This window comes from Muntiacus reevesi, chromosome 6 (assembly GCF_963930625.1).
Source record: "Muntiacus reevesi chromosome 6, mMunRee1.1, whole genome shotgun sequence".
NCBI lineage: Eukaryota > Metazoa > Chordata > Mammalia > Artiodactyla > Cervidae > Muntiacus > Muntiacus reevesi.
In genome coordinates, this window is record NC_089254.1 from 24,212,078 (window position 1) to 24,225,376 (window position 13,299).

Below are 13,299 nucleotides of genomic sequence, written 5' to 3' on the forward strand. Positions count from 1 at the left end.
GAGAACACAATTCCTATGGTTTAAATTCTTTGAAATATGTTGAATTCTTTTTAATGACCCAGAATATGACCTATGATGGTATATGTTCCATGGCTGCTTAAAAAGATTGTGTCTTCGCTTCTGTTAGGCAAAGTATTTTAAATGTGTTGATTAGATTCATTTTTTTCCCATGATGTTGTTCAGTTCTTCTCTACCCTTGCTGATTTGCTGGTTAGTTCTATCAGTGATGAGATAGGGATGCCATCTCCAAATTTATTAGTGGATTTGAATATTTCTTTTAGCTTTGTTGTCTTTTGTTTCATTTATTCTGCATCTTGTTTGTTTGGTGTTTATGTTTGCCATGTCTTCTTGGTAAATCAATGCTCTTGTCATCATTATACAGTGTTCTTCTCTGCCTCTAGTACTTTTATTTGCTCTGAAGTCTGTTTTATCTGATATTAACATAGCTAATACTACTTTCTTTTGATTAATATTTGCATGTTATATCATTTCCCCATTTTTCTTTCAACTTTCTTGTATCATTTTGTTTGAAGTGAGTTTCTTATATTACAGGAAGCATATTGAATCATGACTTTAAATCTACATTGCCAGGCTTTGCGTTCTAATTATTGTATTCAGACTTTTTTCATTTAATATAATTTTAATATATTAAAGCTTAGGTCACTCATTTTTGTTTTCTCTTTTTTATGTTCTTTTTTCCTGTGGGTTACTTGTATATTTTCTAGAATTACATTGTTATTTATTTGTCATGTTTTTTATTTACCTCATTGCATCAGTTCAGTTCAGTCGTTCAGTAGTGTCCGACTCTTTGCAACCCCATGGACTGCAGCACACCAGGCTTCCCTGTCCATCACCAACTCCCAGAGTTTGCTCAAACTCATGTCCCTCAAGTCAGTGATGCCATTCAACCATCTCATCCTCTGTCATCCCCTTCTCTTCCCACCTTCAGTCTTTCCCAGCATCAGAGTCTTTTCCAGTGAGTCAGTTCTTTGCACCGTGTGGCCAAAGTATTGGAGCTTCAGCACTGGATCTCCTTGCAGTCCAAGGGACCCTCAAGAGTCTTCTCCAACACCACCATTCAGAAGCATCAGTTCTTCAGCACTCAGCTTTCTTTTATGGTCCAACTCTCACATCTATACATGACTACTGGAAAAACCATGGTTTTGACCAGACAGACCTTTGTTGGCAAAGTAATGTCTCTGCTTTTTAATATGTTGTCTAGGTTGGTCATAATTTTTCTTCCAAGGAACAAACGTCTTTTAATTTCGTGGCTGCAGTCACCATCTGCAGTAATTTTGGAGCCCAGAAAAATAAAGTCAGCCACTGTTTCCACTGTTTCCCCATCTATTTGCCATGAAGTGATGGGACCGGATGCCATGATCTTCGTTTTCTGAATGTTAAGCTTTAAGCCAACTTTTTCACTCTCCTCTTTCACTTTCATCAAGCAGCCCTTTAGTTCTTCTTCACTTTTTGCCATAAGGGTGATGTCATCTGCATATCTGGGGTTATTGATATTTCTCCCAGCAATCTTGATTCCAATTTGTGCTTGTTCCAGCCCAGCGTTTCTCATGATGTACTCTGCATATAAGTTAAATAAGCAGGGTGGCAATATACAGCCTTGATGTACTCCTTTTCCTATTTGGAACCAGTCTGTTGTTCCATGTCCAGTTCTAACTGTTGCTTCCTGACCTGCATACAGATTTCTCAAGAGGCAGGTCAGGTAATCTGGTATTCCCATCTCTTTAAGAAAGAATACTCAGGGAGGACAATGTCAGGATGTCTTCAGAGATTAGAAACAAATGTCAAGCTTATAAAGCCTAGATATAAACCGGATGCCATGATCTTCGTTTTTTGAATGTTGAGTTTTAAGTCAGCTTTTTCACTCTCCTCTTGCACTTTCATCAAGAGGCTTTTTAGTTCTTTTCGCTTTCTGCCATAAGGGTGGTATTATCTGCCTATCTGAGGTTATTAATATTTCTCCTGGCAATCTTTATTCCAGCTTGTGCTTCATCCAGCCCGGCATTTCGCATGATGTTCTCTGCATTTACATTAAATAAGCAGGGTGACAGTATATAGCTTTGATGTACTCCTTTCCCAATTTGGAACCAGTCCGTTGTTCCATGTCTGATTCTAACTGTTCCTTCTTGACCTGCATATAGATATCTCAGGAGGCCGGTCAGGTGATCTGGTATTCCCATCTCTTTAAGAATTTTCCACAGTTCTTTTGTTTTTCTTTTTAAATGGTTACTCTAGCATATAATGATTACATTTACATGCAAAATTTATCACAGTCTAATGGTGTCATTTTACCACAGGGAAGTTTGAAATCTTGCTTTTCTTTATATCCCTTACGCTCCCCTATTTACAATATAAAATATCTTAAATATTTCCTCTATGTACATATGGAGCCGCACAAAACAGTACTATATTTTGCATTTCATTCATCAAAAGTAGTTTAGTATTTTGTCTATATATTTGTATATTATGTTCAATTTTGCTTCTTGATATTCTAGGAATTTTTCTTACTGTATTTATTTTTTTCTTCAATGGACTTCCTTCAGCCATTCTTTTAAATTAGAGATGCTGGGAGCATATTCTCTTAGCCTTCCCTCATTTCAGAATATCTTGATTTCCTCTTCATTTCTGAAATAGATTTTTTTTTCTAGATTGAATAGTTCTTTTCTTTTAGCACTTGAAAACTATAGTGTAATTCCTCCTGGCCTCCATTGTTTCTGATGAGAAATTTGCTCATTCTAATATTTTTCTTCCATATGTGCTATTTCTCTCTCACTTCCTTAAAAAAAACTTTTGCTTTTTTAGCCTTCCAAAGTTTGACTCTAATACATCTTGGCATGGATGTGTTTTTATCTATTTTCAGCTCACTCAGCTTCAATCTGTAAGTTTATGCATTTTGCCAAATTTGGGAAGTTTTCAGCTTTGATTATTTGATTTGCTGTTATTCAGTTACTTTTTCATTATTTCAGCCTGGCATGGGTGGAGGTCTAGGCAACTCATTCAGCTTTTGTTGGTGTGGTTGAGGTTTGCATGCATGCTCAGTCACGTCCAGGATTGCTTAGTCCATTGGCAACCTCATGGACTGTAGCTCACCAGGCTCCTCTGTCCAAGGAATTTCCCTGGCAAGAATACTGGAGTGAGTTGCCGTTCCCTACTCTGGGAGATCTTCCTGACCCAGGGATCGAACCCGTGTCTCCTGCATTGGCAGGATTCTTTATCACCGAGCCACCTGGGAAGCCTGGGTGTGGTTTGGGTCATGGCTATTTCTGTGGTGTTTGACTGGAATAGAGTAGTTCTTATCTGAAGGGTGTTTGGGGGCTTTTGTTTGTTTGGGCTGTGGCTGCTAGTGTTACCAGATTGCTGGCTTCTTTAACGGAAAGCCTGGGACACGAGGCCAGTAGAAAATGCAGAGAGCTCACCACTGTGCCACTCCTGAGGTCGCTAGCCAAACTGCCTTCTCTTCTCCTTTTGGAGTCTTTTGATGTCTGTTTTATGTATAAAGTCCAAAGTTTTCCATTGTAACTAACGGGAGAAAAAGAAAGTGTATGTTTACTTTGTCTTCTTGAAAGTGAAACCTAGAGCTTGTGTATTTAACCACTGGGATATCTTTATATCCCACTGGAGAGTTAATTGCTGATTAATCTAAAATGCAGGGCACATCTTCTGAATCTTTAGAACTAAGTGAGTGATTCATTCCAGGCTTAAATGATTTTCTGTACTTAGCGAATTACATGAAAACAGATGAAGTACTGGGACCTATATTATTGTGGGTTATGAAAAGTAGAAATATTCTTCCTTTTACATCATGCCAAAATATCTAAGAATTCTGCCTAAAAATGAATACTATGGTTCCAAAATGTAAAAAAAATGAAAATATTTTAATTAGTTCAAGAAACTTCTGGGGCCTTACTCTTGATACAGTGATGGGGCATTTCAGACAGCTAGTCAGTTAGAGAGTAAAGAACTGAAAAGTGTGTCCCCCTGAATTTTCCATCCTGCTTCAGCAGACACCAGGAGTGTTTATATTGTTTCTTAGTCAACACCAAAAAACAGAGTTCACCATTAACTCAATAGCTGTTTTCAAACTTTTTAAAGCAATACAAGTAATGAACACATAGAACAAAATAATAGAATAGTCAAGAAATCCATAGGAGTTTTGCCTAGAACTAAATGCTGAAGTATAAAGCAAATTGTATTCAAAATCTTAAAGGTTATAATATAGATTTCTAAGGTAGAACAAAGCTACTGTTACAAAGCTACTGTTACATAAATTAGTTACATAAATTAGACTTTTATTCATTGAAAGTTCTGCCAAATAAAATGAAGTAAAACTGAGTTTATCTATCATATTTCTGATTTTGTGCTACCATTTTGGTTTTGACAAATGGAACAATCATGAAGCTGACTTAAGGTCAGCAGAACGTTGCCTGTTTTGAAGATCTACTTGGACTAGTAATTTTCAAGGAAAACTTGTGCTTTTATATTTCCTGTAAGATGGTGCTACTTAAAGTGTGGCCTGTGAATCAATGTCAGGTCATGAATGGTAAGTTACCTGTATAACACCATAATTACAGAAATTAAAAATGTGCATTTAGAAAATTTTTTAGAAAGTTGATATCACAATAGCATCGAAGTATGTGATCAGTGGATTGTTCCCTTGAACAGAATCTGGGCCAGTTTAGATGTTGCCAGACTTGTGTGATGGGTCCAGGTGGTACAGCTTCTGATCCACATATTGGTCTCTAGCAGATTAGAAATAAAAAAATGACATATGTATCTCACCAAAAATAGTCTTAGCAATACAGTAAAGCGTAGATTACTTGCATCTTATTCAAAATTTTTAAAAATATATTTTATGGCTCATTTGGTAAATTTCCAAATCAGTTCATATAAAATATTTTCCAGTGTTGAAATATTGACTATAATGAGAAGGCAAAGTTAATGACTTTAATCTTACTGTAAAAAATCTTTTCATAAGATCACTGTCAAGTCAGAAATTGTAAGATGTTAGGTTGTATTAGACTTCATTGTTCCTCAGAATATCAAATACAAATTAGCCAAGGAAATTTTTCATTTCACTCATGAGACATGTTTATGCACTGAGGGTAGAGAAATACTCTGTCCACCTTTCTCACCCTAGACCAATTGTGGACATCAAGCTATATAGTGGTTTTCAAAGTCTGATCCTCAGACTGTGGGTTTTAGCATCAACTGGCAACTAGTTAGAAATGCACATTTTTGTGCTCCATTCCACCCACTGAGTTGACATCCCTGGGTGTAGGGCCCAGCAGTCTGTGTTTTAGTAAACCCTAAATGATCACCTAGTAAACCCTAGGTGATACTGATGCATATTGAAATTTGAGCACTGCTTCCCTCAACAAAACAACATTGCACATCTTGGTTGCATAGTAGCTTTCAAACTTTTGTCCCCTTCTGTTCCTGCCATCGCTCTACACTCAGATTGACTTTTACACAGCAGCACACACACATACACAAGTGCTCTCAGGCTGAAGACCAAAATAAATCTTTTTTAAGGATTAATTTTTACTGGAGTATAGTGATTTACAATGTCATGTTAGTTTCAAGTGTACAGCAAAGTGAATCAGTTACACGTATACATATATCCGCTCTTTTCTTAGATCCTTTTTCTATATAGACAATGGCACCCCACTCCAGTACTCTTGCCTGGAAAATCCCATGGACGGAGGAGCCTGGTGGGCTGCAGTCCATGGGGTTGCTAAGAGTCGGACACGACTGAGCGTCTTCACTTTCACTTTTCACTTTCATACATTGGAGAAGGAAATGGCAACCCACTCCAGTGTTCTTGCCTGGAAAATCCCATGGACAGATGAGCCTGGTGGGCTGCAGTCCATGGGGTCGCTAAGAGTCGGACACGACTGAGCGACTTCACTTTCACTTTTCACTTTCATGCATTGGAGAAGGGAATGGCAACCCACTCCAGTGTTCTTGCCTGGAGAATCCCAGGGACAGGGGAGCCTGGTGGGCTGCCGTCTATGGGGTCGCACAGAGTCGGACACGACTGACGCGACTCAGCAGCAGCCACACAGTAAGCTTTCCTCCTGGCTTGGTCCTTTCCACTCTGGCCCTGATTACCTCTAATACACCCTTTAAGGGAAATCATTTATCAGGGAAATCTGTAGCTTACTAAAAAGTCTCCTATTCTGTTATTCAAAGGACCATGTATTATCAAAGGACCATGTATGATCTCTCCCAACATTTATCCCAGCTCAGGTTTTATTTTTATGTGTGATTATTAGATTGTTTGCCCAGCCCTACATCCGAATTTATTTTGTTTGAGTGTCTACACAGAAAAGACCATGTCTGCTTTTGGTTGCCATTGAGTCTCCAGAGCCTAGTACTGTGTTTCTGTTGTGGCTGATGCTCAGGAAATTTTGAATGACTTAGTCAATGGCTCATTGTGCTGTAATGAACCCCTAACAAAGGAGTGACCCCACTGCATCTCGGCGATCACACTGTATAGCTCTCTTGACGTGTTTCTTGTAGCTGCAGTTATTATAGTTCCCATTCATGTTAGGAGCAGGTACGGTACTGTCTGTCACCATCCAAGGAGTATCCATCTCTGAAAAGTGGAACAGTCCTGTTCATTCATCTGCTGCTAGAAAAAAACAGATGATCAATCCACCTTGCCGGAAGAATTGCCGTCAAGCGTTGAAGCTCAGGGGGAATTTTCCTATGCCAAGAACTGAACAAGTCAGTGATCAGCTTTTACAGTGGTGCTGTTTCTATAGTACTTTAGGCTAAACTGGAAATTTACAGTACTTCACAGGAAATTTTTAGGGAAAAATAAAATCTAGTTTCTAGTTTCTGAAAATAAAATCTAAAATAAAATCTAAGTTTCTGAAAAACTTACAAACCTTACAAACACACCTATTTTTAAATTTTAAAACTTTAAACTTTTTATTTTGTAATGGGATAGAAATGGACTAACAGGGTTGTGATAGTTTGAGGTGAGCAGAGAAGGGACTCGGCCATAATACATACACATGTATTCATTCTTCCCCAAACTCCTCTCCCATCCAGACTGGCCCATAACATTGAGCAGAGTTCCATGTGCTATATACAGTAGGTTCTTGTTGGTTATCCAATTGAAATGTAGCAGTGTGTACACCTTCCTAAATTCCCTAACTGTTCCTCCCCCCACCTCCCCCGGCAACCATAGGTTTGTTCTCTTAAGTCTAAACACATCTATTTTTTTAAGGGATGCATTACATATGCAGCAACTGGTTTGTTTATTTCTTTCCTTGATGCCCCTAAAATTCAAATATTTTTCACTAGCCTGTAACCTTACTTCCTACCTCCTCTAAAATTTAGTACAGAATTTAAACTTAAACCGAAACTTCGGAAACATATTTTAAAATTTCATGAGGTGGTTTTTTTTATTCTCTTTTTCCTTTTTTTAAAATTTATTTTTAATTGTAGGATAATTTCTTTACATTGTTATGTTGGTTTCTGGCATACATCAACAAGAATCAGCCATAGATATACGTATGTGCCCCCCCGCCCCGAACCTCCTCTCATTTCCCATCCCATTCTACCCCTCTAGGTTGCATGGGATGGCTTTTTTAACCCAGTCCTATTTATTCTTTCCTCTCGTAGTTCCTAAAGATTAAGAGTTACTGAATACCATGTTTAATTAGTGATGCTGGAAGAAATGATACATAGCAAACAAAGTAAAAATAAATGCTTTAAAATTCTTAACCAAACAAACAGAACTTCTGTCTCTTTTTAAGGCCTCCAAGACCTTTTGTCTCTAGTTTGACTCTAGGGCAAATCAGCATGCTTCAGCCAACTTAATGTTTTCCTCCCTGGATCATAGGATTCAAATAATAAATTTAAAAGAAGGTAACAATGGAGTAACTCCCCCGAAGGCCAAATCAGATACAGCAAAGAACACTAAGCATTCTGCTCAAAGACTTAAATCAAGGGATATTTTTAAAATGTGGTTAACATAATGAATATTATTCATGCTTTGTTTTTTCAACATCCTCACAAAGATAATCACCATCTGTACCATCATAATCAAATATAAAGGTATAATTTTTATAGTGTACAAAATAACTAAATAGACACTATAATTTTCATTTTATAGGTTTCAAGGAGTGTGTGTATTTGTGAATAGATTATGTGTGTGTGTATGTATATCTTTATACATGTATATATCTTTATGTATATATTTATACATATGTGTATATATACAATATGTGCATGTGTGTACTTATAAATGTATATACATACACAGTATATGCATGCATGTACATATGAATATACACATATGCAGTATGTGCATGTGTGTGCATTTAAATATATACACATATATTTGTGTTATACACACCCATACATACCCACATACCTATCTATCAAGAGTAGAACATGTCTATTTGACCTCATAACAAATTAATTGGGTAAGTTTTATCCTTTTATTTCCCAGTGAAAACTGGGCAGTTTTCAAAGCCTTGCTAAGGGTGGAAATCAGACCATTTCTGTGCATGAATTTCTGCACGTGCTATGTCAGTATGTCTTTAGGAAGGAGTTGCTAACAGCCCTGAGAACACATTTCATAGGCCCTCCGTAGGTTGGGTGATAGCGTGTCAGGTTTTCTTCTAATTGAATCGCATGTATCTGAGGCCAAGGGCAGCACTACTATTTCAGAACATAGTAGTTCATAGAGCACCTTTGTATTTCAGAACAGTGCAGTGGCTATTTTAAGGCTCAAAGCCTTTGGAAAGAGAAATATTTCACCCATCTGAATTAAGGAATCACACCTAAATTCTTAATTGAATCTTAATTGTGTTCTTTACCAAATAACCTAACATTCAGTACTAGAGTAAACAAGTGAAAGCCTCTCAGTCACGTCTGAGTCTTTGTGACCCCACGGACTGTAGCCCGCCAGGCTCCCGCGTCCAGGAGATTTCCTGGGCAAGAATACTCACTCCAGTGTGTTGCCATTCTCTTCTCCAGGGGATCTTCCTGAACCAGAGTTTGAACCGAGTCTTCTGCATTATAGGCAAATTCGTTTCTGTCTGAGCCACCAGGAAGCAGAAACATTCAACTGAGGTGGCTTTAATGCTTTGGTGGTACATGTAAGCAAACCAAAACCGAAGCCTGTAAATGCCTAAGGGTTAAAGTCTAATGACAGCCTCTCCCAAACAGCCAATCAGGCTCTTACAAATGAGGCACCTGCTTAACTTATAGCCAGTCAAATAATTCCCTTGCTTAACTTTCAACTCTTTTCTTTAAGAGTCTCTCCCCATGCTCTCACCAGTGGAGCACTTCTAACCACTTCTGGTTCGGGGCCACCCAGTTGGAATCAATTTTTGCTCAAATTCTTTAAAAAAATTTAATATGCTTAGTTTACCTTTGATCATAAGAAATTCTATACATTACCAAAAAATAAATCTAATGAGTTTCTTGATTCTTATATTTAAATCTTTTCATAGACACAGTCATTTTGCACATAGGCATTTCTGGCTAAGTCCCAACATGTTTATTGGAAAAAGATAAAGGATCAATTAAAGATAAAAAGTGGGGCTGTGGAGTGGTAAATCGTTAGGGTAAATCATTTTACATGTGAAACAGCAGTGTCTGGAGATAATTCCCCAGCCAAATAATCATCCATGACTTTTTAAAATAACTGACTGTGTGCTTGCTAAGTTGCTCAGTTGTGTCCACCTCTTTGCGACCCTAAGGACTGTAGCCCGCCAGGCTCCTATGTCCACGGGGATTCTCCAGGCAAGAATACTGGAGTGGGTTGCCATGCCCTCCTCCAGGGGATCTTCCCAACCCAGGGATGGAACCTGCCTCTCTTACTTCTCCTGTATTGGTAGGCTCCTTCCCACTAGCACCTCCTGACCACTTCAGATATTAGATGGTCCTGAGCTTCAAGCAAGGCTGGGCTCCCAGGAAGCAAAAGAGCATAGGTCTTGTTTCCTTCTGGTAAAATATGGTAATTCTATGTATGTTTAGGAATGTACATATGAGGTGATGAGGAGTAGTTTGCTTAGATATCGGGAGATTTTTCTTGCCTCTCCCCCCCACCTGGTATCCAAGGAGAAGACATTTTCCTTTCAGACTTTGGACTTTTATTTATGTAGTTGTTGTGCTGAGAACTAAGGCTAACAGTTGAAGGTGGAAGAGTAAACTGATGTAAAGCATTTGTTTCCTTGATGATAGGATTTATTTGCTAAATAGACCAAATGGGGAGCCCACTCACTTCTGGTCTCATGATAGAACGAACTGCATTATCACGGGTGTGATTTCAAATTGGGTTTTCTCTTACTTGCTGCCTGAATGGCTTAACTGACAGAAGTAGTTTCTGCAAGACTAGTTGTGTAAAAAAAAATGTAACTTAAGGATGAAGATGCTACTGATAAATGTTTCGCTACCAAAAATTTAGTTAGTTTTCTACTGGAAGCAAATTTAACTATCTATGCAATCCATGATTGCTATTTTAAACATCAACTACCTCTGAGAAGGTTATGAAAAAGTATTACATCTAAAGAGTGAGTGAGCAGTAGGTGGGAATGAGATGAAGATCAGCGATGCTTAGCTGAGAGTCTTTGGCAGTTCTTTGAAAACATAAGAGCAAATCTTGTATCTTGAAATGCATTGGGTATATATTACTGAAATGTCTAGGTTATTCAGATATATATTATAGGCAAGAAGAAGTTAGTTTTTTTGGTTGTGTACTACTGTATGGCTCCTTGAAAGCCCAAATGAAACAAATATGAAAGCCATGTGAAAAAGGCATCATTAGGACATCAATATAGGACAGAATCCAGACAGCCCAGAAATGTTCAATGTGTTATTATTACAGGAAGTGCAGATGTCAGGCTCAGGGACTGTAGGTAGGAGTAGCCAAGTCTTAGAACAGTCAGGAATTCAGTCAGGATGTGCTTCCCAGAGCACATCCAGTTCATCTAAACTTAGGCTTGTGTGCCTTACCCTGAAAATATGCTGGAAGAACTGTGTCCAAGAAATCATCTGATATTTAGTCTCAGTACTGGTCAGACTAGATAGACCCTACAAATAAATGTTCCTTTTCTTCACTAGGTTAGGGTTTCCAAGAGGATTAGAGTCTTAATGACACTTTAAAGGTTGTGGAGAGGGATTTGTACTTATTTTTGAAGGAAAAAAGTTGTCTTTGATGCAAAGAATTGATGTTGATATGATATGAACTTGTTCATCTCTACCTGCCATTTATCTTACCTCCTGCCAAAATTATGACCCTGTCTGAAAATTCACAGGTAGGAAATGAAGTAAGTGGGTGGCCTAGATGTTCAAAAATCTCTCAGGAGTTAGCAAAGTAGAATTTCTTTTCATTGAGGTCACAAAAGAATGGGGACATAAGTTCATCTTCAAAAACTATCTCTACACAGGTTTAAAAAAATCATCTTAACTCAGTTTTAAGTTTACTGATTCATGTAATATTGAATATGTTAATATAACATAAGGTGATTTTATTTTACATAAAGCTATAGCTTATTTATGGCAAATTTCTTCCTTTTATATGAAAAAACCCTTCTTCAGCAAATGAATTTTATAGTATTAATGCGGGTTGGTTTGGTGTTCAGTGCTTCAAACTGATGCATCAAATATTATGCAATATAATTTTCCTAAATATGTTTAATCAATTGGGTGACAGCCTACTTTTTCAGTAAGTCTTCACATAGCTCCATGCTGCTCCTGCTGCTACTGCTGCTAAGTCGCTTCAGTCGTGTCCGACTCTGTGCAACCCCATAGGCGGCAGCCCACCAGGCTTCCCTGTCTCTGGGATTCTCCAGGCAAGATCACTGGAGTGGGTTGGTATTTCCTTCTCAATGCATGAAAGTGAAAATTGAAAGTGAAGTCACTCAGTCATGTCCGACTCTTAGCAACCCCATGGACTGCAGCCTACCAGGCTCCTCTGCCCATGGGATTTTCCAGGCAAGAGTACTGGAGTGGGGTGTCATTGCCTTCTCCGACATACCTCCATAGCTGATAATTATGTTCCCCTATGCAGCTGTACTACCAAGTACTAGCAGAATCCACCTAGAACCCTGACTATTTTAACATATGCCACCTGAGTTAATTAGTCCATATTGTTTTGTTGTATAAGTTTATCTCCTGCTCAATAACTAAAATGTAAAGAACTTATTCTGTGGCTGTAATATTTATTTTGTATGTATTTTTGTTGTGGAAGAGATTTCAGAATTGATAAAAATATTTTAAAAAATCATTTGATGCCAGTAGCAAATTTGGTGTCATCTTCCTTTAATGTATTTAAAGCTTTATCTATTTTTATTAAGCAGCATGCATAGTAATTCTTGAAATTTTGACACATTATTTGAGCAGTTGGCATCATACTCTACTGGAAGCAGCTCTGGGCTAAAATTCAGATGACTTAGGCTCTAATTCTCCAGCTGGGAACCTTGGATAAGTGGCTTAACCTCCTTAGTCTTGTTTTTTTCATCTGTTAAATGGGTTGTTTGTTGTTTAGTCACTAAGTCATGCCCGACTCTTTGTGACTCCGTGGACTGTAGCCCATCAGGCTTCTCTGTTCATGGGATTATCCAGGCAAGTATATTGGAATGGGTTGCCTTTTCCTTCTCCAGGGGCTCTTCCTAACCCAGGAATCAAACCTGCATCTCCTGCATTGCAGACAGATTCTTTATTACTGAGCTACCAGGAAAGCCCTTATTAAATGGGTAGGCTTAACTAATTTAAGAGGTATATTTTAAAGATTAAGAGGACAGATGAGGCATGCATGTTGAAAACTTTGTGGGAAAAGTATACATTATATGAATATAGTTGTTCCTTGACATTTGTGAGGGGCTGGTTTCGGGAACAACGACCACCCTCCCCACCCTGCTTTGCTTACCAAAATCTGAGAATGCTCAAGTACCTTACATAAAATGATATTTTCACATCCTCATGTATATTTTAAATCCCCTCTAGATTACTTACAATACCTAATGAGACGTAAATGATATGTAAATAGTTGTTGTGTGTATGTTAAGTTGCTTCAGTTGTGTCCAACTCTTTGTGACCCCATGGACTGTAGCCCGCCCGGCTCTTCTGTCAGTGGGATTCTCCAGGCAAGAATACCGGAGTGGGTTGCCATGCCTTCCTCCAGGGAATCTTCCCAACCCAGGGATCAAACCTGCAGCTCTTTCGGCTCCTGCATTGCAGGCAGATTCTTTACCACTGAGCTACCAGGGAAGCCTAAGCATTTAAGGGAAAGTGTTAATTCTAATTCTTTGTGAC